Source organism: Staurois parvus, unplaced genomic scaffold (genome assembly GCF_062004578.1).
Source record: "Staurois parvus isolate SC_StPar_1 unplaced genomic scaffold, SC_StPar_1.0 ptg000096l, whole genome shotgun sequence".
Classification (NCBI taxonomy): Eukaryota; Metazoa; Chordata; class Amphibia; order Anura; family Ranidae; genus Staurois; species Staurois parvus.
The window spans coordinates 16,195,329-16,219,713 of NW_028317892.1; the positions used below are offsets into that span (position 1 = coordinate 16,195,329).

At 43.2% G+C, this 24,385-nt stretch overlaps 1 protein-coding gene across 8 annotated transcripts in view; it reads left to right on the forward strand.

Moving 5' to 3' along the window:
• PTBP3 (polypyrimidine tract binding protein 3) overlaps positions 1-24,385 on the forward strand; it is a 226,861-nt gene that overhangs the window by 96,367 nt on the left and 106,109 nt on the right. Inside the window, exon 1 of one of the 8 annotated variants that reach the window (XM_089670938.1) lies at positions 9,339-9,726. The exons of 6 other annotated variants lie outside the window; for them this stretch is intronic. The gene's annotated coding sequence lies outside the window, so the exon portion shown is untranslated. Of the gene's footprint in view, positions 1-9,338; positions 9,727-24,385 lie in introns of those variants that run through there. One more of the 8 variants, XM_089670944.1, reaches the window with a different exon arrangement.

The window sequence follows — 24,385 nt, forward strand, 5'->3', positions numbered from 1 at the left end:
TGTGGGAAGGCAGTGTAAGATCTGTGCTGTTCTAATTATTGTTGCGGGGCTTAATCCGTTTCCAGACCTCACTTGCCTTCCCCCTGGTGCGATTTGATGGACAGGTTGCCATAAGGGGGCGGGAACTTCCTCCATCCCCGCCATTGTTATGGCAACCTGTTCTATACAAGTAGCGCGGAGCAGTGTCCGTACTGCGCAGGCGCGAGATCGAGTGGTGCATGCTGGGATAACCAGCAGCACCAACTCCAGGAAAAAAAAGCATTGCGGGCTTCAGATGCCCACATCCATCATGGCGCCTGCCTGCTTCCTAGATCACGATAAAGATTTACATATTTAAAACGAATTAGAAGGCTATAACTTATAAGTTTATCCAATTGTTAATGTTCTCGAAAAGGAAATCCTGGGTCAACTTTTAAAAAAAACTTTCTTCTGGGGACTGGAACTCCGCTTTAAAGTGCTCTGGAGTCATACCAACTTCACGGTTTACTTAAAGCAGTAATAAACCCAAAAGCAAACCTTTATTATATTCTAGCTTACCTATTCTTAGATGTGATGGATGCATTAGTTTTCTTTTTAGGCTTTCTCTCCTTTATTTTCACCTGGTGATCCTGCCAGTAAGGGCTGTTTCACACTCCTCCACTGTGCTCTGTTCAGCAGGGAATTAGAGCTGAATGGGATAGATGTCAGTATTGTGAAACAGAGCCTTGGATGATGGCAGCACGTTGATACACCCATAAAGGAAGTGTGGTTCCAGAGATTTGAAGCCAGAATACTGGTAATGCAGTGATATTGTATATGCTTTACTTGTGGGTGCCTTTGAAAGCACCATATATTGAGTGCGGTTTTAGTGGTTTTGAATAAAGTAAGTATTTGTGAAGTAAAACACTTTTGGAGTTTTTTTTTTTTTCTTTCTGTGACACTATGGGGCAGATTTACCAAAAGTGTGTGCGAAATGTGGTGCAGTTCTGCATAGAAACCAATCAGCTTCCAGGTTTTATTGTCAAAGCCTAAAGTGGTTCTACAGGTAAAAGTTATTTTTTCCTTAATGCATTCTCTGCATTAAAGCGGAGTTCCAGTTAAATAAAAAAAAAATAAAAGCAGCTACAAAAACTGTAGCTGTTGACTTTTAAAATACAGACACTTACCTGTCCTTCAGTCCAGTGGTGTCCTCACCATGGCTGGTTTCACCAGCCGTCTTCTCTCCCTGGCCCCAGCATTTTCAGTGTGGGCACCCGGCTGTGACAGCTTGCAGCTTCACAGCTGGGTGCTAACTGTGCATGCGTATGAATGGTCCCGTAGTCTTCTGGGACCTGTCATGTGTCCCAGAAGACTACAGGGAGGGAGGGGGGAGAACAACTTCCACTAGGGCATCACAGCGGAAGCGGGTACTTGTCAAATTAGGGTACCCATTCCCCATAGGTGCCAATCCTTAACAGGGAGTGGGTGACAAAGGCTTAAAGCTGAACTTCCCCTTTTGGGTGGAGCTCAGCTTTAAGGTAATAAACCTCTGTGCAGCTCAGCCCCTAATCCCCTCCACCCCCACCCTCGTCTGATCTTGATCCAGCAATGTGCACAAGAGCAGAGGTTCTCTCCTTGTTCTTCCTCCCCATAGGAGCCATTGGTCAATCAAATCTTATGACAGGCTCGGGAGCAAGCCTGCATGAGCACCCCCTTAGCAAGTGGCCTGCTAGGGAGCGTGCCAGCGGGGGGGAGCAGGATCACCAGTGGGAGACCTGAGAAGAGGAGGATTGGGGCTGCTCTATGCAAAACCATTGTACAGAGCAAGAAAGTATGTTATTTTTTTAACAAAAAAATGTAAAGGTTTAAAGTGGTTGCAACGGCAGGATTTTTTTTTTTTTTTACCTTCAAGCACTCTATTCATGAAGGTAAAAAAAACCTGAGTGCAGAACAAGCTGAAATTAGAATCTGGTGCAGCTGTGCATTGTAGCCAGATTCTGAGTTCTCCAGTTTTAGTCGCCAGTCGTACTGCTGCGACTTGAAATTGCACGATTGTGATTTTAGGTGCGATTTCGGAAGACTTTATTGCGACTTGTGAAGATTTTAAACGATTTCTTGCGATTTGCGATATCCATTATATCCCATGAATGTGAATTTGCTGTAAACTGCAGAAAAAGTAATGCAGGAACTACTTTATAAACCGCGCTGGATCAAATCGCACATGTTAGGACACTTACATTCAGATTCATTAGATGTGATTTCAGTTCGCAGATCGCACCGGTATGACCAGGCACTAAGTAAATTTTGACCGAGCACTAAGTAAATTTTTCCCTTTGTGTTGAAGGAGAGGTGAGAGGAGAAAGCTGCTTTCTGAGGACACCAATATCTGGGAATCTGACTAGTGGAGGATGTAAGGGTGCTGGAGGAGAAAAGATGCTATTTGAAGGGGACACGTGCTGTATGACCGTTCATTATATGGGGGTCGTATTGTTAAGGTGAGAGCACATCTGGCGTTGATTATTCATGCAGAGGTGGAAAAGTTGAGTGAATGCATTATAAGATCACATATCGTGTGTTAGAAAAGACACGAGAGATTGTATTTTTATTTTTGTGCATTTATGATCTGTGATTATATTTTTGGCTGTGATCGCAGTACACCTGGTCAATTTTTTTTTTTTTACTGTTTTTATACACAGTTGATGGTGATATAAGGTGTGGGCAGTTTAGTATAACATTTCATGGGATGGCTGCGCAAGAGGTAATTTTTTTTTGTTTTTTTTGGGGGGGGGTGAATGCAGCCTTGCAGTTAGACTTTGCGTTTCCTTAACATGTGGCAAAATGCGCTGCAAACCTACATTGTGTGTTAATGGCACCACAAAAGTGGTAAGCAGACCAGCTTTTTGTTGCGTGGCAAATGTGTGCTCATGAAAAAGCATTCGATGCTCCATGCCCAAGAAGGTTCTAAGACTTTTTTTTGCATGTGTATGGCAACCCATTCTACAGAACGCACATAGGGCCAGATTTAGGGCCAGTTCACACTACATGCGTTTTCAGTTGCTTTTTTTCTGCATCCAAAATGCACAGAAAGTAGGTTATATCGTTGTCAATGTCATAGTTCACATCAGTGCTTTCAGTTCCAGTGCGTTCTGGATTCAGAAAAAAAAAAAAACAGGCACAGAACTTTAGTGGAACGCAGTAAAATGCACCAGAACGCACCAAAACACATATGGAACACACATGTCCCTATGTAAATTGAAGAAAAAGAGAGGGGAAAAAATTAACTCTGATTCCTCCTGCGATTTGAAAAAACAGTGTGAATGGAGCCTGAGCATTTTTTTAACAGATTTGCAAATATTATAGGCATTTTATTTCAGGTATTTTTCATTTTTGGCTTTTTGCTGTGGCCAATAGAAATAGCTGTTGTTTGAGCTGAAAACGCCTAAAACAAAAAATGCTTGAAAAAAACACTCATTTCCACTGTTCAGGCATTTTCCATTCAAGTCTATGGTGACAAAACAGTCAGATCTGCCTGAAAAGTAGCAAAAGTAGTTTTTGAGCAACAGGCGTTTTGTTACAGACAACAGAACGCTCAAGTGTGAACAAGGGCCATTGGAAATAATGGGATTTTACTTCAGTGTGTTTGAGCTTTGAGCTGAAAAACGCTCAAGTGTGAATGGGGTTTTATGCAGGCCATAGATTTGGAAAAAATCTCTAGATTTTTTTCTTTTCTTCCAATAAACGAAAAATCGGTTGGTTGTGAAGCCAATTAGACCACCAATTAGAACGTAAATCGGCGGATAAATTCTTTGTAATTGTCACCTCTACAGGAAATGCTGTCGTGTTTTGGGCGGAAATGCTGTCGTGTTTTGGGCGGAAATGCTGTCGTGTTTTGGGCGGAAATGCTGTCGTGTTTTGGGCGGAAAAACTGTCGTGTTTTGGGCGGAAATGCTGTCGTTTGTTGGAAATGATGTCGTTTGGTGACCTTTTTGTCCCTCCCTCTTTTTGTAATCTTCCGGCAAGACAACAGCAATGCTTCGTTCCTACGAATTTTCTTCATTTATTGTAGTAAAATGCCCAAATTAAAGAATACTGCTCAGAAATACATGACATGGCATGACATACTGTTCTGTTTACACACTAAAACTATTTACCTTTCTCCCAGATAAGAAAATTAGTTCCTTAAGAAACTTCCAGGTCATCGCACATGCGCATTAATTTGTCGTTTAGAAAATTGGGGGATATTGCCATCAATGGGAAGAAATTTGGTCGTTTTCTAAAAATTTTCCAGCTACAATGATATTCAAAAAGACAAAAAAATCCGAAAATCCGCAGACAAAATTGCCCATACACGACTAGATTACCGGCGGAGTTTAAAGTCGTCCGAAAAATCGCAGGTTTTTTCGCAAATCTATGGCCACCTTTAGGCTCCGTTCACATACATGCATTTTGCGTTTAATGCTTTCTCCAGTGCTGTTTGCAATTTATTTTGCATTTTTTTCTCTACACACGTTTTTATCATGTTTTGTTTAGTTTTTTTGTTTTTTGGGTGGGTTGAATAACAATGCAAATCGCGGCTAAAACGCACTACCACACAGATTCTATTGTAGCAGAAACACTGCTTTTTGCTTGTAGCCTCCCTAGTGGACTGATTATGTCCATATTTCTGTGCTCAAAGCGGTACCTTTTTTTGCATGAAAATATGTATTTTTTTTATTGTAGGCCTGTAATTTTTAGGAATAACTCACTGAAATCTGTCTGAACAAGAGTCTAGAAAACATCCCGGGTATGTTTAAAATTTGAAACACAAAATCATAAATTATAATTTAATAAATAATCATAAAAAATAATATAAATTTAATTCAATAATCAAACCAAAAACACTGAAATTTGAAATATAGCGCCAAGTTCGCACATCACTGAGCAAAGTCGCAAAATCGTTTTCAGTGTCTGATGCCGAATTTCCCCACGAATCATTATCACTCAATTCTGCAAGTGGTTCTGATTTACTATCGCTGTTCTCTAGCTGGTCTAAAACCGCTTTTAACCTAAAGGGACGCTTTTTGGACGCCATGGACGTTTCCAGGCAGAAAGAACAGTAAAAATGCAGGCAGGGCACAGGACAAAGCACTAGGGACAAAATGTATGTGAAATGCTTTGATACAGTAATGTTATACTATCAGATTTTAGTGTATTTAGTGAATGTCACTTTTTCAAATTTTTCAATTTCCCGCCGGTTACGTCCCCCTTACGTCCCGACATTGCAGAGGACGGAACCCGGAAGACAGATGCCGGCATCGGCCGGGGATGCTGCAGGGGGACATCGCGGGAGCGCAGCACAAGGTAAGTGAAGGGATCCCGGAGCAATGCTGCAGGGTATTCCCGAGTGTAGCTTGGGGTTACCGCTTGTGGTGCTGAAACTTTACCCCGAGCTACACTCAGGAATACCTCCAGGGAGGTTAAAAAAGTCCCTGACCCTTTCCAAAAACGCAGCAGCTTAAAAAAGCATAGATGTGAACGTGTCCCATAGGAGACCATGTTAAATGTGGTGGAGCTTGAGCGTACATCACCACGTGCACACGCGTGGCCATCTTGGAAGTGGGAACACGCGGATCTTTTTGGATAACATAGCGCTGTAATTGATTTTAAACCGTGTGTTTTTTTTGTTCAAATACATTTTTAACTGCTTTTACGCTATGGGAAGCTTTTTCATTCCATGCACATGCTACTTATATGCTTGACAACTGATGCACTGATGATCCATGTGGAGTGGGTGAACGCCATCTGAACCATCATTGGAGGTTATGAAGGAGGCTGGAGCGGTTGCCATATGATTGTTCTTGTGCCCATTTTGACCACTCTATAATATGATGGTGAAATATATCTGGTAAGCCTTCTTTGAGCACGGAGTGGGGTGACACGTGTTTCACTTGGATAATATTTGATCATCTAGCAACTGAAGATCCACGATTGCACTTTAAGATATTTTTTAGTGCTCTTTTGGCAGTAGGACATCTAGTTTTTTCACTTTGTTTTCTCATTTCTACTATTTCCATTTATTTGCAAGTGTTGTCACTTTTGGTCTCACTTACAGTGGGGATCGAAAGTTTGGGCACCCCAGGTAAAAATTTGTATTAATGTGCATAAAGAAGCCAAGGAAAGATGGAAAAATCTCCAAAAGGCATCAAATTACAGATTAGACATTCTTATAATATGTCAACAAAAGTTAGATTTTATTTCCATCATTTACACTTTCAAAATAACAGAAAACAAAAAAATGGCATCTGCAAAAGTTTGGGCACCCTGCAGAGTTAATATCTTGTACTGCCCCCTTTGGCAAGTATCACAGCTTGTAAACGCTTTTTGTAGCCAGCCAAGAGTCTTTCAATTCTTGTTTGAGGTATCTTTGCCCATTCTTCCTTACAAAAGTCTTCCAGTTCTTTGAGATTTCTGGGCTGTCTGTCACGCACTGCTCTTTTAAGGTCTATCCATAGATTTTCAATTATGTTGAGGTCAGGAGATTGTGAAGGCCATGGCAAAACCTTCAGTTTACGCCTCTTGATGTAATCCCCGTGGATTTTGAGGTGTGTTTAGGATCATTATCCATTTGTAGAAGCCATCCTCTCTTTAACTTCAGCTTTTTCACAGATGGCATCAAGTTACCATCCAAAATTTGCTGAAATTTTATTGAATCCATTTTTCCTTCTACTCGTGAGATGTTCCCTGTGCCACTGGCTGCAACACAACCCCAAAGCATGATTGATCCAACCCCATGCTTAACAGTTGGACAGAGGTTCTTTGCATTAATTCTGTGCCCCTTCTTCTCCAAACGTACCTTTGCTCATTCCGGCCAAAAAGTTCAATTTTAACCTCAACGGTCCACAGAACTTGCTTCCAAAATGCATCAGGCTTGTCTATATGTTCATTTGCAAAGTTCAAACGATGATTTTGGTGGTGAGGACGTAGAAGAGGTTTTCTTCTGATGACTCTTCCATGAAGACCATATTTGTACAAGTATCTCTTTATAGTGGAATAGTGTACCACAACTCCAGTGTCTGCCAGATCTTTCTGGAGGGATCGTGCAGTCAAACGTGGGTTTTGAATTGTTTTTCTCACAATCCTGCGAGCTGTTCTGTCTGATATTTTTCTTGGTCTTCCAGATCTTGCTTTAACTTCCACTGTTCCTGATGACTGCCATTTCTTAATTACATTCCGAACAGAGGATATTGACATCTGAAAACGCTTTGCTATCTTCTTATAGCCTTCTCCAGCTTTGTGAGCGTCAACTATTTTCAGTTTCAGTTTTCTAGACAACTGCTTAGAAGAACCCATGGTGCTGATTGTTGGGGCAAGGTCAGATGAGTCTGGACATTTAAAACCTTTGAGATTGACATCACCTGGTCTTCCCAGACGATGATTGAGAACAATCCATGACACTGGCAGGTCTCAGCTTTGCAAAGGGGGCAGTGCATGCTATAAATTCTGCAGGGTGCCCAAACTTTTGCAGACGCCATTTTTTTGTTTTCTGATATTTTGAAAGTGTAAATGATGGAAATAAAATCTAACTTTTGTTGACATATTATAAGAATGTCTAATCTGTAATTTGATGCCTTTTGGAGATTTTTCCATCTTTCCTTGGCTTCTTTATGCACATTAATACAGATTTTTAGCTGGGGTGCCCAAACTTCCGATCCCCACTGTATGTTTAGTTAACGATATCAGATTGTTTTTTGCACTTTAAGCGCTACACTTATATTTATGTCTTGCAAATTCTTTGTATCAGATTTTAGCGTTGGCAGCTTGTGTTTTCTTTGAACCAGTGCAGATCTCGATGTTTTTACATATGTTAAATGCGTTTCTGCAAAAAGCACTAAAAAACGCATAGGTGTGAATGGAGTCTTAGCCTGGGTTCACACTGATGCGGTGCAGAATATTCAGCGGTTTCTGTACGACTTCTGCATCACAATCGCACCCTGTTCATGCGAACAGCTGCGGGTGTGTAACATCCCAAAATTGGTCCGCAGACCGTGGTGCGATGTGTAGAATCTGATCGCATCGGTGTGAATACCCATGCGATCTGATCCTATTGCGGACAAAAAAAGGGTACCGCACAGAATTTGCATGTGATTTACACAGGAATGCGGTATGCTGCATCGCACAAGTGTGATCCCAGGCTTGGTGCTTTTTGCAGACACTCACTACAGTCCATTTAATATGGTTTCCTATGGGGCACGTTCACATCTATGCGCTTTTCAGCCACTGTGTTTCTGGAAAGGATCAGGGACTTTTTTAACCACTTGGTAACCGCACTATAGTCGAATAACGGTTATCCAGTTCTGGGAGGGCGTCATATGACGTCCTCCCAGAACGCACCCTCCTGCGCACTCTGTGATCTCCATGGTTGCTGTGTCCTGTGGACACAGCTGATCATGTGATGAGGTAAAAGGCCAATCACAGTGGCCTTTTACAATGTGATCAGCTGTATCCAATGACACAGCAGATCACAGAGTAAACAGAGTTGCTGGTTATTGGTAGCATGATCCTCCTGCTGTAACAGGATAAGGAAAGAACTGCCAATAACAGGCAGCTGTCACAGAGGAGATTGGCACTGATCATCAGTACCCTGCAGTGCTGCCCACCAGTGCCATCTGTCATGGCTGTCAGTGCCCATCAGTGCTGCCTATCAGTGCCTCCTCATCAATGCCCACCATTGCGGTCTCCTCAATGCTGCCTCATCAATGCACATCAGTGAAGGAGAAAAATTACCTGTTTGCAAAATTTTATAATAGAAACAAAGAAAAACTTTACATTTTTCCAATTTTTTTGCTATTTTTTGTTTATAGCGCAAAAAATAAAACACCCAGCGGCGATTAAATACCACCAAAAGAGCTCTATTTGTGTGAAAAAAATGATAATTTCATATGGGTAGTGTTGCATGACCGCTCAATTGTCTTTTAAATTGCGACAGTGCTGAAAGCTGGGTATAAGTGCCCTGTAGGCAAGTGGTTAAACGCAAAATGGTGCATTTTTGGTTGATTAGACTTCAGTGTAGACGCTGCAGAAAAGCATGTAGTCTGTTATTGACACATTTTTCATTTTTTTTTAATCTATCCAACAACAAATTGGACAAAAAAAGAATAAAAACCGTAAAAGCGTCCAGAACGCACCGCAGAAATGGCTGAAAAGCAAACCGCTGTGAAGCAGGCAGCTCCGAGGCTGTGGTTTGTGTGGTAGTTCATTCATGGACTGGTTCATGGTGGTCATATGCTGTGAGGAGACTGTGGTCTCATACAGTGTGAGGAAGAGGGGGGTGTCACGTGTGTAGGGATGCAGGGGGTGCCTGGTGTGACAGAACACGAGCAGGCCCCGGCCAGCAGCTGCTCCTTCCTCAGCCAAGCGGCAGTAGCAGGCGTGTTTCTATGGCAGAGCGGCGCTGATGAACCTGTTGAGGGAGATCTGGGTGTATTCGTCCCCTCCCCTCTCCTCGCTCGGCTCCCATTCATGTGTGCGCTGTGGGTGAAATGACAGCCCTCTTTTGTGTCAGGGCAATTTGTTTATCTACTGCGTGCAGCTCGTACCGCTTCCTCTTTTCTGTCCTGCTTCCCTCCGGCCCTCTCTGCCTCTCAGCTCCCGTCTACGGCTGCCGCCTCTTCTCGTGCTAAACGGGCCTACATGGCAGCTCGCCTTCCCCTCCCGCGGCTGGACCGTGTCTCCTGCCTGGCCCCCTCGTCTGAGCGCCGCACACAGGAGCAGACGGGCCACTTGTGAAAGGTAGTGCACCGGGGAAGGGGGGCGTGTGTGTGTTTGGGGGGGGGGGGGGGGGTTGGGAACTTTTCTACAAAGTCCAGGGGAGAGCCATGAGCACCATATCCCCCACCCATCCATGTCACAGGAGGAGCACTCTGTGCTGGAGGTAGGACACCCCCCAGGCTGGGGACACTGGTATCTGCCATAGGTCCCTTCTCTACAGCTTTTCCTCTACTTAGAGTGCATCTCCACACAACTTCTGTTTTTCTTCTAATGTTGGAAGGATAGGAGCTACTGCTATCCAGGGCTTACTTAGAAAAACTTACCCTCACGTCCTGCCCTGCTGACAACACCAGGCAGGAAGTAAGGAAACGTCTGCAATGGGGACACTGAGGTTTTAGTCTTCTATCCTTCGAAAGCAGGGGTCACTAAACTTTCCAAGCAAAGGGTCCGTTTACTGTCCTTCAGGCTTTGGGGGGGGACAGATTGTGACCAGTGAGGGCAGAAAATGCCCCCCAACATTGTTTTTAATGGGAGGAATAGAATAGGAATAGAGAATAGAGCCTTGTTGATATCAATGAGAAGGATAGTGCCCCATTGATGGTATCAGTAGGAGGAATGGTGCCCTGTCATTGGTGTCAGATGGTGGAATGGTGGGCCATTGATGGTATCAGTAGGGGGAATGGTGTCAGTAGGGGAAATGGTGCCCTGTCATTGGTGTCAGATGGTGGAATGGTGCCCCATCATTGGTGTCAGATGGTGGAATGGTGCCCCATCATTGGTGTCAGATGGTGGAATGGTGCCCCATTGATGGTATCTGTAGGGGGAATGGTGCCCCATCATTGGCGTCAGATTGTGCAATGGTGCCCCATCATTGGCGTCAGATGGTGCCCCATCATTGGCGTCAGATGGTGCCCCATCATTGGCGTCAGATGGTGCCCCATCATTGGTGTCAGATGGTGGAATGGTGCCCCATAGATGGTATCTGTAGGGGGAATGGTGCCCTGTCATTGGTGTCAGATCGTGGAATGGTGCCCAATTGGTATCAGTAGGGAGAATGGTGTCCTATCATTGGCGTCAGATGGTGGAATAGTGCCCCATCATTGGCGTCAGATGGTGGAATGGTGCCCCATCATTGGTGTCAGATGGTGGAATGGTGCCCCATCATTGGCGTCAGATGGTGGAATGGTGCCCTATTGATGGTATCAGTAGGGGGAATGGTGCCCCATCATTGGTGTCAGATGGTGGAATGGTGCCCCATCATTGGTGTCAGATGGTGGAATGGTGCCCCGTTGATATCAGTAGGTAGAATGGTGCCCCATCATTGGCCACAGATGGTGGCATAGTCAATAGAAGTGGTCTTATTGAGCTGCCACAAAATAAATTCACATTAAACCAAAGCAGCAAGCACCAGAAAGTGTTCCACCACTTAAAAACAAATGAATAGTAAATAAAAAATTAAAAAAAAAAGATGGTGGAATAGTGCCCCCAGGGCCAGATAAAGGCAAACAAAGGGCCACATCTGGCCCCCAGGCTGCAGTTTGCAGACCACTGTTCTTTAGGAAAGGATTTCTATTTCTCCTTCATTGCGGTTAAAAAGATTTCCCAACACTTCCTGTCTTGCTGACAACCTTTTGCCACATGGTGTGAAAAGGGGCCTTAGCGTTTTGTTCACTTCCTGACTGTCCGATTGGGTCTGCTGGTCAGTTTCAGGTGGACCTGATTGGACAATCCATAGACCTCTATGGACCGGTGGGTGTCAGCGGACCTGTACACCGAAAACATCTGTCTGGTGGATTGGATCGCATGGAAACAGACAGGTGGTCAGTTTCTGACAGACTGCCCCATAGAAGACAGCGGGCAGTGTCTGTGTCCGCTCTGCAGCAGCGGAGCAGGCACGGACCTGTCATCAGGGATCAGTGGAGAGATCCCCGTTGAACAGACTGATCCACTGATGGGTCCGCCCCGTGTGAAAGGGGCCTAAGGGCTTTTTAACACATGCACGTTGCAGTACATTGCATTTTCTTCTAATGTGTTTGCATGCATTTTACATTCATTGCCCTTTGAAAGTTTTTTGCTTTGCAGTGTTGTTTTCAAGCATGCTTGAAGGTAACAAAAACCTTCAGCGTGGTGCCCCCCCCCCCAATACTTACCTGAGCCCCATCATGATCCAGTTGTGCATGGGAGCCTCAGCTCTCCTAGGTCTCTCCCAATCACAGCCAGTGAGGAGGGAGGTGAAAGGTGGGGCTGAGCTGCCTTCTGTGTGTCTTTTAAAGGCTAAGTTCACTTTTTTTTTTATTGTATAGTGTATGGCCACCTTTATACACCGAAAATTAGCTAGTTGTGCTTTCGGTGTAATTAATGGCACACCAAACTCAGAAACAAGCACATGTTTTGCCACATGAAAAAACGGGTGACAAATGCAGCAAAACTTCTACACTACTCCGGGTGCGTAAATCTGTGGCATATCCACCTGGTTTTTACCCCCCCCCTCCAACCTCACATGTGAATTAGCCCTAAGAAATGTCTCAATTCATGCCACACAGCTTGGATAGACAAACTTCTCACTGTGGCTATTGGATTTTGACTGCTGTCAAATTAACAATACAGTGGCTGCATCTGATTGGACGCCTGCACTTTTGGCTGGCAATTTTCCATCCAGCTTCTTAAATTTTTCTGTAAAGGGATGTTGGACAGAAGGCAGCTGACAGGGTCACCCAGTGAGCAAATTTCAGCCTGGTCATCAAGAACAGTGTATGGTAAGCATGAAGGGGTCCGAGATGGCTGTAAAATCAATGGTTTCTAATCCTTCCCCACTTTTTCTGAATGTAAGGAAAAGTTTTGGCTATGTATACACTTACCCCTGGTTCACGTATCTGCGTTCCTGCAGGCTGAGTTTTACACATGCATGATAACCTATTCACTTGAATGGACTCCCGTGCCCCGGAACACGCAGGGAAGAAGTCCTTGAACTTCTTCTGAAAACGCAGCCCACGCGGAAACCTCGGTTCCCAGTACGGTTCTGATTTCCAGTGCAGGTGGCGTGCCATTAAAATTAATGGCACCCACCCGCGGGTCTGCATTCTTTTGTGTGGGTGGTGCAGCTGCACAGAGTTTTGTGTGGATCCTCAGCGGCACCACCTGCACAGATGTGAACCTAGCCTTAATATCTAAAGCCAAAACTTTAGGGATTGGGGAGAGAGGGTTAAACTCGTGATCTATTTTTTCTGTGTCTCATTGGGGTGATATAAAATCAATGTGGACTCCAGTGAGAGGGAAATCCTTTAGGCCTCATTCAGGACCCCCTCCCCCCCTGAAAAAAACCATGCTTGTACCTCCTCATCAGATTCAGCGGGCAGTACTGCGGCAAAGTGCAACCTATTCAGGTGAATGTTACAGTGCCACAACCATAAGGCAAACAGCTAGTAGTTGCCAGTATGGTATTTACATACAAAATTCCAATTTGGGTAAAATCACATCCTGAATGCCTACTCTACCATTCTCTGAAAAGCGATCCACTACAGCTCGCTTCTTAGAGGAGAAGCAAAGGTTGTCCCCTATCTGAACTATTCCTTAGACTGTTTTCCACATGTCCACATTATTATTATTATTATACAGTATATAGCGCTAACAGTTCGCTCAGCGCTGTACATTACAATGGGGGACAATACATGAGACAGTACAATAACAATACAGTGTGAAATATGAGGGGTTTGAGGGCCCTGCTCCTTGGAGCTTACAATCTAGGAGGGAGGGGATAGTGGTACAGGAGGAAAAGCTGTGGAGGATGGAGTGGTAGGAGGAGTGGAGGAGATCGGCAGTTAGCAGAGGGTGGGGTAGGCTTCCCAGAAGAGGTGGGTTTTTAGGATGTGCCTAAAGGAGAGCAGAGTGGGTGATAGTCTGATGATTGGGGTAGGGAGTTCCAGAGGATGGGTGATGCCCTGGAGACAGGCATGTGAGGAGGAGACCAGGGAACTGGAGAGTAGGGAGGTCTTGTGAGGAGAGAAGAGTACGGGTTGGGTGGTATTTGGATATCAGGTCGGTGATGTAATTAGGGGCAGTGTTATGGACAGCTTTGTATGTCAGTGTTAGTAGTTTGAATTTGATCCGTTGGGCAATTGGAAGCCAGTGGAGGGATTGGCAGAGGGGGGTGGCGGAAATGGAGGGTTTGGTAAGGTGGATGAGTCTGGCCGCCGTATTCAGGATCGACTGAAACGGAGATAACCTGTGGCGAGGCAGGCCAGTGAGGAGGGAGTTGCAGTAGTCAAGTCGTGATATGATGAGGGAGTGGATGAGTTGTTTAGTGGTTTCTGGGGTTAGGAATGGGTGTATTTTGGCGATGTTGCGGAGGTGGAGTCTGCACGAGTTTGTTAGCGATTGGACTTGGGGCTGGAAAGATAGATTGGAGTCTAGTATGACACCAAGTACTCTGGCTTGCGGGGTGGGCTTGATAGTGGACATGATTAGTGGACATGATGGAGAAGTCAGGGGGGGGGGGGGAGTGCGTGGGCTGGGGGGAAGACTAGGAGCTCGGTTTTGGAGAGGTTCAGTTTAAGGAAGTGGAGTGACATCCAATCTGATATGTCGCTCAGTAGGCTGGTGATTCGGGTAAAGACTGAAGGGGTGAGGCGAGGGGTAGAGAGATAGATTTGTGTGTCGTCAGCATAGAGATGGTAGTTGAAGCCGTGAGAGTTTCAGTTGGCCAAGGGAGGAGGTGTAGATGGAGAAGAGAAGGGGCCCGAGGACAGGGACCCCAACAGAGAGGGGGAGTGGGGGGGAGGTGGTAGTGCTATAGGTAACGCTGAAGGATCATTAGGTTTTTCTTCTCTTCTTGTCCTGGTGGCAATATCACAATGTTGCATTTCCCATTACTATTCTTCCCAATGCAATAGTGTGAACCGAAACAAAAGGACATAGGGCAAATTGCTTGTTCTGAGGTTTTGTCAAGGCTGCCCAGTGCATCCCAACATGTGCTGTGAATGGGACTTTACAGGGGTACAGACAGCAATAAAAACCTGACAGTGGTTCTAACCCCTTGCCACTCCATCCAAATCTTAAAAATGGTTTTGTTTTTTTTTTGTATATTTTAAAAGCTTATGATCGCATATGGAAGAGACTGTGTGCAAATAAATGTTCGACTTGCTCATCAGATTGAAAAAAGCAATTGCCAAATGTGATTCAACTCGTTTGTAATAGCAAGAACTTCATGGGCTAGTTATAGTCACAATCATAATAGCCGCAGACAGCAGTTCTACAAACAATCGGGAATTCAGTAAAGCAATAACTTCCTTTATTTGGCAGTATGGCCTGTGCCTAAATCATGAAAGCCTTTGCACCAGTTTCAGTACAAGCCCAGCACATATGCCAGATTCAGGTAGTTCTTACTACTGCCATGTATAGAATCTGTCACTATGGCTGTGATCGATTCTGACAGAATTACTGCTAGTCTAGATAAGCAAACTGGTGATAACTAAGACCAACTCACAGAAGGGGCTTGTTGTGTGTTCATTACCTTTGCTATGTTTGGATGTTTTTTATATTTACTTCTTTGGTTGCAGGATGAAGGCTACCTGTGTCCTAGAAACCAGTGAAGCAAGTCACACTATATTGACAGTGGACAGAGTCTTATGGGGAACTCTCAGTTCTCCATCAGGTCTGCCTTGGACATGACTAACAGTGGGAGGATCCATTGCTGCTGTTATCAGGTCTGGTACTTTTGGTTGACAGTGCACAGCAGTGGGTGGATCCACAGTTGCAATTCACTCCAATATCAGCTTTGGAATCCACCCACTGTTGTGCGCTGTCAATCACAGGTAACGGGGAACTAGTCTGAGTTCCACATCAGGCTCCGACCACCTGACCACTCAGATTCATAGCTATTGCGCCTGTTGGATGAGACTAGTTTTCCATTAGGTCCACCTTGCCTGTGATTGACAGCACAGGACAGGGGGTGGATTACAAAGCCACTATTGGACTGAATTGCAACTGTGGATCCACCCTCTGCTGTGCGCTGTCAGTTAAAAGTAATGCAGACCTGATAGGAAACTGACCACCTCTAACTAACAACTCCCTGTCCATGTGTCTGTCAGTGTGATGGGCGCAGTGGCCATGAAGTCTTCCTCAGTGCTGACACAGACATATTCCTGACAGGGACATGAATTAGACTTAAAACAATTCTAAAAGTTCATTTTTTTTTTCTCTGTAAAATAACAAACAAGTCTACTTACCTGCTGTATGCTGTGGTTTTGTACAGAGCAGCCTGGATCCTCCTCTTCTTGGGTCCCCTGCAGGCTGTTCTGATTCTTCCTGTCTGTTGGGTGCCCCCTCAGCAAGCAGCTTGCTATGGGAGCACCCTTTGCTCCTTGTGTCCAATTACACACGGAGCCGTGGTTTGGCATCCCCCTGTCTTCATTGACTGACTGGCTGTGATTGACAGCAGTGGGAGCCAATTGCTCCCGCTTGCTTTCTCAGCCAATGAGGAGGCAGGTATCCGGTAGAGCTGAGGCTGTCATTCACACCGCTGGATCGTGATGAGGCTCGGGTAAGTATGGAAGGGCCTGGGGGCACTGCTGCACATAAAAGGTGTTTTACTTTCATGCAGAGCATGCATGAAGGTAAAAAAAACCTTCAGCCATTCCAAACACTTTTAAGTGCGGTCGCTTTTGGCGCTGCCGCACATCAGAAATGCAAACTGTGTCAAAGACACCCTTTATGAATTCCTCAGAATGTGTCCTAAAGCAGACCATTGATCTCCAGTGATGTTAGTCACTTATGTAGCTCAAGTCATAATGGAGTCAGAACAGCAAGATCTTATTTGCGAAATCAGAGCAGCACATCTTGTGTTTAGAATGTCACTTTAGATGTCAGATGTGATACTCCCCACTCCGTATGTAATCTAAGGAGAAAGTTCTGTTACCTCTCCCATACTTGTCTGCGATACACCCATCCATTTCACATCCATCAGACTGAAGCAGCCTGTACTTTCCTTCTTCCTTCTAATACAGCTAAAACCATTCTACCTTAGACTGTGTGCACTGTATTATGTCCATGTCACGTCACTTATTGTTCTACATGTTCATTTTCATGGCAGTGTGCTTTGTTCAGAAATTCAATATCGGCTTCCTGTTCAGCAAGTATAGCAGGGTTGCCCTTTTGGTTGCAATGCCAAGTCATTTGTTGTTTTGAATACTAATAAATGTTGAAGTCTTTGAAGCTTGCTATTGCAGAATGACCAGTTGTGAAAGCCTACGTGTCATTAAACTGTCCTCAGAAGGGTTATTTTATGTTAAGTCGATTGCTCATAGGACTAGATTGGCAAGTATTTGTTGGAATGGGCATTGTCTAGTTTACAGTAATTGTAACTAGCAAAAGTGCTGAAATTAATAAACTTGTCTTCCCTAGTTTTGGCAATAAAGAGACCAGTAATACAGGTTGTTTTACCCAGCTACAATAAAATGATCACATTCGGTTTAATTAGAAGATATATATTAGAAATGCCATTCATATAGGCAGCCTGTCTTGCTTCTCTTTCCACAAAGTGGTATACAGTAAGGGCTAATATGCGTGTTTATGAACAGTAGTAAAAGTAAGGTCTAGCCCTTAGTTATACTGTTAAGGGGGATCAGTACTGTTTAATAACGCTAGCTACTTTATCTTTTGCTAATAAATGGTCTGTTTAAACAGATGTGGGCAATTAATTTTCCAAAGGGACCTTATGAGAAACTGGAATTGTTGTGGAGAGCTGAACTTAATTCTGCTCAATATTATTTTAGACCTGGAAAATCCATGAGTACATAAATATGTTGAAAACAAACACCTGGTATTAGGTATGAAATGGGTCTCCTACAGAAGGGTGATTGGTGGTGGTAAAAATGGGTGGCTTAGCCTCCTGAAAAGCACTGTGACTGGAAGGAGAGAACCTGGAATCTCAGCAAGGAGGGTGATAGTAGAGACATTGAAGGCCGAATGGGGACAGCCAAAGTGCCGGATGTGGCCCTGGGGCCACAAGTTACCCAGGTCTAGCTTAAAGTATAACTGAATCCAAGAATAAAAATGTAATATGTTGCAGCTGATCAGTCCTTAGATGTGGGGGCTGCATTAAAGTGGTATTAAACCCAAAAGCAAACCTTTTATTATATTGCGGCCAATACTTACCGATTCTTAGATATTATGGGTGCATTAGTTTTCTTTTTATGCTTTTTTTTTCTCTGATTTCCACCTGGTAATCTGGCCAGTAAGTCTGTTGTTTTCAAAAGAACAAGCTCTCTTGCAAATGTTAAGAGTGTTGAGACAAACCATTTACTATTGACAAGGGTACTTGCAATAATCAGCTTTTATTTGTTCATGTAAAACCTTTATCTCAAAAGAAAAAAACTTGTTGCTGTAACTGCTTATGCAATTGCAGTGTAAGCTGGAGTTTGGCTACAGTTTGTTAGTGTGTCTAAATTTGCTAGTACATCTAACAGTTTCCTCCCCCAAGACTGACAATGCTGCTGTCTGCTGTTCCTCACGTGCTCCTTCACCCAGAGTGGGGCACTGTAATACAGGAGGTGCGTTACTGGCCAGATCACCAGGTGAAAACATGGGAAAAAAGCCTAAAAAAAAACGAATGCAGCCACCACATCTAGTGAATGTAAGCTGCAATATATTCCATTTTTGGTTTTGGGTTTCTTTGTTTAGGCAGACATGTTTTAAGTCCAGCCTGGCTGATAGCCATGGCTCCTTTTAAGATGCAGCAGAGGATTGAGTGTAGTCACCCATGGACGGGAAGTGTTTATTTGCAGATTATCAAGTGGGGAAAGCTTGAAAAACCTAATGTTGCTATTTCTAGGAATTGGTAACTACAGTATATTACATTAATGTTTTTGGGTTTAGGTATACTTTAAGGACTGTTTTTTGCTTTGTGACGTGCATGGTAATGCATATTGCGATATGTTTTGCTGTGAGAAGTGCTTTGGATGTGATTTGAATAGGACCATGCAGGGGTGCACATGCAAATTGCAGCATACACTGACTTCTTTCCAATGTTCTATATCACAGTGGAATAGAAGGGATGGAATCCTGTAGAAAGCAATGTGTTTTTTGTATTTATGCATTTTGTGCAAATCTAATAATCACCTGCCAGGTACATAGGTCTCCTGGTAGCAGGTACCCAACCACTGGAAGTTAGTTCTCTGTCAGAGAGTAATGTTCAAGTTGAGCTAATCAGACCTTATAGCTTGTTCACACTATTTGCTGTGATGTGTGTTTTTGCACAGTGAATAAATGCAGGTCTTCGCTAGGGCACATAGAAAACAATTGTGTTCTGTGTACCTTAGTTGATGTGAAGTGCAGAGAAAAGCAGCATTTTTCTGCACTGCACTGGATGGCACCGCATGACACTGCACAGCAATATAAGGCACTGTGCTGTTCTGCAGTGACGTAAATGCAGTGTCACTGTCATCATGCAGGCTAGTGTGATTGTAGCCTAAAGGTCCAAAGTACCAGTCACTGACTGAATCCTGAAGAAGCTGTGTATGTGGGCCATTGTAGATCTGTGTTCTGGTAACACCTATTACTGAAATGTATGTTTCACAACTAAAAGTTTAAATGGTAGGTGAACCATCTGTTCGTTGTGATACACTACGTTAAAGGATACGTTTCAAGAAAAAGAAAAAATAATAAATGCACAAATTTTTCCAGAAATTTTTTCGTGATCAGTGGAATCGGGCAGTGTCAGGCTCCTGCATACTACCCCTCCAGTTTAAAAGCTGCAAGAAGAGAGAATGGACTAGTTTTAAAGCTGGAAGAAGGTGTGTGCTGATCAGTGCAATTTAGAGTCCATTAAGAACTACACGTCCGTCTGCCACTATGGAAGACATGACTTGTAGTTGATTCTTTCACAGTAGTTGATTTGTTTTTGTTAAATAATGTACTGAGGTATGCTGCCAGCCTGATCATAATGAATAAGCTGCCTAAATGCAGCACCCATGAGGGCAAGAAGTCACGTATGTTAACACAATGCATAGTGTGAATGGGTCCCAGAACTGCTTTTTTTTAGCAGTTCAGGTTATAGGGCAGCTAGGAATGGGGTCAGGGATTGGCTAATGCTTTTTTAAAAAAATAATTTTATTTACATGTTATTTAGCATGGTATAATGGGGAAAAACAAAATGTGACGCTGTCTCTTTAACTATGGAATGTTTATGTAGATATATTTTATATAGTTTGGAGATCCCCTCCTCCAAAAAAAAAATATTTTAAACTTCACTGTTGGACACAATGGAATTTCTAAGAATAATGGAACAATATAGACAATGCATACTTGTGTATGTCAAGGTAGAAATATCTTGTAAAACCAATTGCCATGCAATTTCCTTTTAAAATAAACTTGTGTTTTTCACATTATAGATACTGTATGTGAATGTTATAATTAAGTGAACATAGATTGTAATTTATGGATGCATGTGGTCCAACAGTGTTTGCTCATTATTTATACAGGCTACACTTTCTGCTTTGTAGTACTACACAACAAATGTAGGAATGGGTTTTGCCGTACGATTAGTGTCATTTTATCAAGAGTGATGCTAGGTGTGTCTTCCCAGTGCATGATAATGTTTAGTTAGGGAACAGTGTTGGAGCTGGTTCACACCTGAATTGCACAGGAACCCATGTTCCTGTGCGATTCAGTGTGGTGTGATTATCAACCTATTCATTTCAATGGCCTGAAATCGCATTGGATCACACAAAAAGCAGTGAATGCATTACTTTTCAAAAATGCACTGCACTAAATTGCATGGTACTGCAGTAGCGTTCTGGTGCAGGCAAACACACTGCATTTGCGATCTGCGTTTGTGGGGCATTAAGAATATATTGACACTCACAGAAAATTGCACAGGTAGTGCGTTTTGAGCATGGTGCAGCCCCCCCACCCCAGGGCAAGGGGGGGGAAAGAACGTGATGACCCCTAGACTTCAGGGTAGGCATGAGGAACCACGATCTCCATCCAGAATGAAAAGGGAACTCCAAATATGACACACACACTGGGAGAAAAAATAAATATGGAAAGCAAAAAAGTGCCGGTGCAGGCGTATTGGCCTTTGTGTCCTGGCACAAAACTTTTTTTTATTAGTTTTGCACAGAGTGGAACACCTATCAAGTTTTTATTGCTGTCTGTGTTCCTGTTAGTGAGTGGCACCCTCTCTTTGTCATGTTTATCATTATCATTGAAAGTGTAAATAAATGAAAATCCCACGTTTTAAGATGTCAACTGAACAGGAATAGAGGGGAAACATTCAAACATAAAAATTAGTTCTGGTGACTTGGGGGGGGGGGGGGGATCAAGACATTCCCATAATTTGTAGGGATTTCCTCTCACTTTCTGTTTTTGGTATGTGACAGGAAGTGAAGGCAAATCTGGGGCAAAAATACCCGACGGGTTATAACTCCTCACTCTATCCAAAATGGGGGAAAAAAACCTTTTGCGTATATTTCTACTTTAAAAATAAAAAAGCTCTTTTGGCTATGGATTTTCCAACCAATTTCTCATCTCTATGACTTTATTTAGATTACCTGAATTTATCACATCAGTCATGCAAGTGAATCGCCAATATTTCTAATAGACCCTTCATTATTGGATACCTGTTAAAAGCGAAACATGGATGCTGCCATTTCTTATCCCTCCTACTGAAAATGCTACTTACTTGACTGACATTCTTACTACCAGGCTTCAGTAACTGACATTCTGACTACCAGGCTTCAGTAACTGACATTCTGACTACCAGGCTTCAGTAACTGACATTCTGACTACCAGGCTTCAGTAACTGACATCAATGACCTGAAACAAGTATGCACATAAGGACTTTAGACTGTCCTGTTATGCATACTTTTCCTGTTTCAGTGGCACAAAATGATCCAAGCTAGTGCGCCAGCATAACAGCCAGGACACCTAGCATTTTTTTTAAGGAGTTGGGTATTTTATATCTTGCCAGGCTTACTTTAAAACTCACACTTGACATTTATATTATTTTGAGAAAAAGTACCTCTTGCTTGACATGACTTTAAAAAAAACAAACACAAAAAAAAAAACCTAGTCAACTTAAATTGATTGTAAAGGTAGATATTTTTTTTTTTTTGTAAATTAAAATACTAAACATGTTATATTTTACTAGTGGTTTTGCACAGAGCTTCCCCGAACCTACTTTTTTCTGGGGTCCCCTGCCAGTGCTGTCCGCTGCTCCTTTTCTTCATATGCCCCAATAGCAAATTGCTTGCTATAGGAACAGATGTGTGGGCTCGATCCCAAGCCAGGCTGCGTGCATCATTTGACACACACAACACGACTCAGCCCTGTTCCCTCACAAGATTTGATTGACAGAAGCAGGAGACAATGGCTGCTGCCTCTGAGTCCTGTGAAGAGAGTGAGAAAGCAGATTGACACATCGCTGGATCAAGATTGGGCTCAGGTAAGTATTTAGGGGCGGCTGGGGGGTATAGCTGAACATGAAAGTTTTTTTTTTTTTTTTTTGCCCTAATGGAAGGAATGCATTAAAATGTTACTAAACCCAGGACCCTGCATCTACTATATCTGGTCTCCTACAGTACACACAACATGGAAATGCAATTATTTTAGTAAATATAAACTGCTAAATACCTTTTCTCATCAGAAGTTAGAGCAGTCTTGTGACTTCTATATGTGTCCAGCCCAGCACTAGCTAAAGCTTGTAGGAGGAATTTGCTTTCTGCCCTAGGAGGATGTGAAACCCCTGACCTCTGTCTGACCAGTGCTGATTGGCCCTGTGCTGATCACATGCACTCTCCCAAGAAAAGAAAAAAAAAAAAAAACCTCTCTAGCAATACACACCAAACTGAGCATGTGCAAATTCCTACAGTCTGTCTTATCAGGAGACAAGAAGTGGTCACTTGAAAAAGGGGAGGAACAGAGAAGTCAGGATCAAACATCCTTTTTACACAATGCAGAGGATTAACCCCTTAGTTTCCACAGTGAGTATAGCAAGCATGATTTACTGTATATACAGACTGATTTTACTGTTGTGGGTTTAGTAAAAAACTAAAACTAAAAAATCTTTAGCCTTTATAACCACTTTTAGGCCAGTAACATCTAGCCACTCGTCATTAGACCTCAGAGCCAGTTGTCGTCAGTCAGACAGGCCCTGTCTTATAGAGTTGCAGTGAGATCATGGCAACAAGCAAAGCACTCATTAAATTTCTTTCACGTTTTATTTTGAGGTGGTAAATAATGCATTATGCAGTAACAAATTCTAATAAAACCAGGCTAGCCATACATGCATAGATTCCTTCATCCATGCTAAACAGCCTAGATAGAAGAACTCAGCTAATGGCTATTGTATTTAAACAGGTATGACAGCCATGGCTGCCTGAATACCCATACAGTTACTGCATACGATGAGCAAGGTGGTGCTGACAGGGCACCCATGGGTCAAATTTTGGCAGATTCTTGCTGAATTAGAAGTCAAAGCTGAAATTTAGTATTTTTTGCACCATACAAATTGGGCTTCTTTCACACTGGCTTTCTGATCCAGTCAAACTCTGTTTTTCAGGTTGACCTGATTGAAGCTCTGTACAGCTATATTGGCCACTGGATGTGAGCAGACTTGTTTGTTTTCACCCGCCTACCTCTAAGGCTGAACTGGTCTGGAAAAAAGAAAACAAAAACCTGAAAAAGACTACATCTTTTTCTGTTTTTCCAGAAATGTGGAGGTTCTAAGGTATCGGAGTCCATTTACATCTGGCCACCCATAGAGCCACCATGAGTCTGCAGATGTCCACTTTCAAAATGTGGTCTGGGACAAAAACTGACACAAACTGACTCACAAAACTGACATCTGTCCAATTCAGCAGGAGATCTGTTCATAGAGCTGACAAAGCCCGTGTGAAAGGACCCATAGTTACTGTATATAATGTGTAATGGCATTACCTGCAGGCATCTGCTTGTGCTACCAGTCTACCTCTTTGTGCCTCCTCTGATACCGTTCTCAGCAGCAATTTGCTGGTGCTGTCAAAAGTTATGTAGAAAAATTGCCCCATTCCCCACCATTCATGGAACTAGTCTTTCTGCAGTTCCTTAATGTATTGCACTCTGTGAATGGAATGTGGAATCCTGTCAATCACATGTTCCACCACCCATTCATAGTTAGGATCAGTGACTCGCTTTGTGGCAAAGCCGAGATATTTAATATGATAGCCAGATGACCAAGCATATTCAGAAGGAGGTTGTTGGCAACATTGGGCACAAGTGTTATTCAATATCTATAAAGCCCCTAAAGATTTCCCTGTTTTAGTACACAGTAATACAGGCAGTGAGACCTCTTTTCATTTTTAAGAACAGTGGCTACTATACCCGCCCCAGCCACCAATCTTGTAACTTCCCCACTGCAGTTCTATTTTCATTAGTTGGTGGACATGGGAGTCTTAAACTTCCAGTTTGAGCCACCCACTGGAAATGCACAGCTACAATTATGTGGGTGTTTTAATGTAATCAAAACATTCAGCTCTGCCTGCCCACTACTACCTTCCCACTGGGAAAAATAGTACTCTTTCCCCATGCAGATGGGACAAGTGGCAAGAGAGGAGGAAAACCTATTTACGATCAAGATCATCTTGTCATTTTTATTAAAAAAATAAGCGTTCATTCAACTAGTTTAGCAGCAATTTAATGAAGACTG